At 47.3% G+C, this 3,698-nt stretch overlaps 1 protein-coding gene across 1 annotated transcript in view; it reads left to right on the top strand.

The window, feature by feature from the left end:
- The window catches only part of SLC37A3 (solute carrier family 37, member 3), a 73,221-nt gene continuing 69,523 nt past the window's right edge, over positions 1 to 3,698 (top strand). Inside the window, exon 1 of the mRNA XM_011941285.1 lies at positions 1 to 87. The gene's annotated coding sequence lies outside the window, so the exon portion shown is untranslated. The remainder of the gene's footprint in view (positions 88 to 3,698) is intronic.

Below are 3,698 nucleotides of genomic sequence, written 5' to 3'. Positions count from 1 at the left end.
CTGGCGGCGGAGGCGGCCGGCAGCGGAGCCAAGTGGAATCCGCGAGCGGAGCTGGGGCTGCAGAGCTGCAACCACTGCGGATCTCGGGTGGGTGAGCCGTGATGCGTGGGGCCGAAGACCTGCTAGGGGCGGGGGCTGGGGCGGGTCCAATCCGAGGGGCTTCCCCGGTCGGGAGGGCTGTGGGGAGATGTAGGTGGCGGCCCCCCTTGGGTGGGGCGACTAGGCAGGGTCTGCCGCTCGCCCCCTCCATCTCCTCCCTGGGCCCGGGCCTGGGGTCCCGGCGGTCACGGGGAGGCTGCGATGGGGAGGAAGAGAGGGAGAAGGACCCCCGGGGGACCCTGCGGCCCGGCCCCGATCCACACGGCGGCGGCTTTTGTGCTCCTCGCCCGCCTGTCTTCCAGCCGTGGGTTGGGAGATTCTGACTTGATCAGAAAAGAGCTTGTCGTTCGGACCAGGAGAGAGGGGATGCTTTTCAGGTAGGTAGGGAAGGAAGCTCTTTGGGAAGGATGTGTAGAGATCAGAGAAGAAGCGTGGTCTCAGTGGAGTGGCTGGTTTTGTTTTCTGGTAGCATGAACTCGATCAAGGAATTTGGTCAAATTATTCGTCATTCCCTCCTTTCTCTTCTTCGCAGGGTGTGTCCTGTTTATTCTCAGTTTTGACAGGAGATAATGGGAATGTGTCCCCGGCGTTTTTAGTGTTTTCTTGAAATGTAAGATGGTAGGCTATCTCGTGGTGACTGTTACTGAAAAGTTTATAGGGAGGAGTGGTTCCTGGGGTGAGCAAAATCATTCCGTTGTTACCTTTTTGTCCACCGCTTTATTTCTACCTTTACACAAATTTATACATACATACATATATATAATAGTTGTTGAAGGGAATGTCTTCAGTGCTTTGGTGCTTGATTTCCGTTTGTTTGATGTTTCTTGGATACTAGGCTCTATACCAAGAACTCCATATAAATTATCTCGTTTAATCAATACATGAGGAAATTGAGCTTCAGGTCGGACACGGTGTCTCATGCCTGCAATCCCAGCACTTTGGGAGGCTGAGGCCTGTGGATCCTTTGAGGTCAGCAGTTCAAGACCAGCCTGGCCAACATGATGAAACCCCGTCTCTACTAAAACAAAACAAAAAACAAAAAATTAGCCGGTTGTGGTGGCGCTCATCTGTGATCCCAGCTATTTGGGAGGCTGAGGCGGGAGAATCACTTGAACCCAGGAGGCGGAGGTTACAGTGAGCCGAGATCACGCCACTGCACTCCAGCCTGGGCGACAGAGCTAGACTCTGTCTTCTTCTTCTTTTTTTTTTTTTCGAGACGGAATTTTTGCTCTTGTTGCTCAGGCTGGAGTGCAGGGGCACCATCTCGGCTCAGTGCAACCTCCGCCTCCCGGGTTCAAGTGATTCTCCTGTCTCAGTCTCCCGAGTAGCTGGGACTACAGGCGCCCGCCACCACGCCCGGCTGACTTTTCTATTTTTAAGAGACGGGGTTTCACCATGTTGGCCGTGATGGTCTCAATCTCCACCTCGTGGTCTGCCTGTCTGGGCCTCCCAAAGTGCTGGAATTATAGGCGTGAGTCACCGCACCTGGCCTCAGACTCTGTCTTAAAAGAAAAAAAAAGAAAAGAAAAAAAGAAATTGAGATTCAGAGAAGCTGCTTAAGTGGAGGGTCTTAGATTCCATACCTGGCTTGTCTCTTGAATGACACCATTCTTCTATTAGTCTTTGATTTCCAGTCTCTGCCTAAGAAGGTGACCCGGAAACAGTAACTTTATAAAAGTTAAGTCAACAGTGTCTTGCTGCTTTCTAGCTGTCAGGATCAACTGCCTTGTTCATTGTTGAAGGTTCTGATTTGTCTCTGTTCATCAGTGTTAATGTCATGTCACTACAGTGACCATTAACTAGATTATAAATCCTTTGTGTAGAAGAGGAAAAGATTTTTATCTTGAAAACTAGTTATCTTTGAAACATGTCCAAAAACAGGGAGGAAGAATGTGGTCTTGGAAACCCTGGAATAACATGAGAGATATTTACAGATAAATGCCAGGTATTTTATGTCTGTGGTAATGAGACAATTTAAGAAGAGAAAAAAATTACAGGAAGACTTGAGTTATGAATAAAAAGGATTTATGCGGTACAAGTAAATGGCTTCATATAAGATAATGTGGGATAAAAAAGAAACTTGTGGCTTGGTGTAGTGGCTCATGCCCATAATCCTAGGGGTTTGGGAGGCTGAGGCAGGAGGATCTATCTCTTAAGGCCAGGAATTCAAGACCAGACTGGGTAACATAGCAAGACCCTGTCTCTATAAAAACTAAGAAAATTAGCTAGGTGTGATGGTGCCCATCTGTAGTCCCAGCAACTTTGGAGGCTGAGGCAGGAGGATCACTTAAACCTAGGTAGGAGATTGAGGCTGCAGTGAACTATGATCACGCCACTGCACTCCAGCCTGGTAACAGAGTGAGACCCGGTCTTTGGAAAAAAAGAAAAGATAACTTGTATGAGTGTGAGCATTGAGATGCTGAACTGCAACATATGTAATACTGTAAAAATGGTGAACTCAACTATCCATTTAATAATTTCCCACATTCTTCTTTACACTTTGAATACACATAATCTTTTTACTCTGCAGACAAAAAAACTGAAGTCTGGGAGGTGAATAATTGCCCATCTAATGCCCCTCTCCTTTGAGTGTGTAAGAGAACCACTCTTACCAGTAAGATGTTTATTTTTCCCATCCTTTGTGTATACCTCTGAGTTTAGATGTGCTAGTTCATTTATTTATTTATTTATTTATTATTTGAGACGGAGTCTCGCTCTGTTGCCCAGATTGGAGAGCAGTAGGGGAATCTCGGTTCACTGCAACCTCCGCCTCCCGAGTTCAAGCAGTTCTCCTGTTTCAGCCTCCCGAGTAGCTGGGATTACAGGCACCCACCACCACACCTGGCTAATTTTTGTGTTTTTAGTAGAGACAGGGTTTTGCCATATTCGCCAGGGTGGTCTAGAACTCCTGACCTCAAATGATCCACCTGCCTCGACCTCCCAAAGTGCTGGGATTATAGGCGTGAGCCACCGCACCCAGCCTATTTTTATTTATTCATAGCTCTTTTTTTTTTGTTTTGTTTTAATTTGAGACGGAGTCTTGCTCTGTTGCGCAGGCTGGAGTGCAGTGGCGCCATCTCAACTCCCTGCAACCTCTGCCTCCTGGGTTCAAGCAATTCTCTGCCTCAGCCTCCCAAGTAGCTGGGATTATAGGCATCTGCCACCACGCCTGGCTAATTTTTATATTTTTAGTCGAGACGGGGTTTCACCATCTTGGCCGGGTTGGTCTTGAACTCCTGACCTCATGATCCACCTGCCTTGGCCTCCCAAAGTGCTGAGATTACAGGCGTGAGCCACCTGCCTGGCTTTATAGCTCTTTTTTAATGCCTGAAGGGTGTGATAGCTCTAACTACTGTATTTTACCCAGCTTGTAGTATTTTCTATTTTAACCAGCTTGGAGTATTTTCTATTTTAACCTTTCCCCTTAAATGATATAACATAGGATCTAGAATTAGGTCTGAGTTGGAATGTGCACTCCATCTCTTAAGAGAGATTGCTTTCTTTTTTAAAAAATTTTTTGTGGGCTGGGCGCAGTGGCTCACACCTGTAATCCTAGCACTTTGGGAGGCTGAGGCAGGTAGATCACGAGGTCAGGAGTT

This window comes from Colobus angolensis, unplaced genomic scaffold, assembly GCF_000951035.1.
Source record: "Colobus angolensis palliatus isolate OR3802 unplaced genomic scaffold, Cang.pa_1.0 Scaffold2, whole genome shotgun sequence".
NCBI classification, from domain to species: domain Eukaryota; kingdom Metazoa; phylum Chordata; class Mammalia; order Primates; family Cercopithecidae; genus Colobus; species Colobus angolensis.
This window is presented reverse-complemented; position numbering and strand designations above follow the sequence as displayed.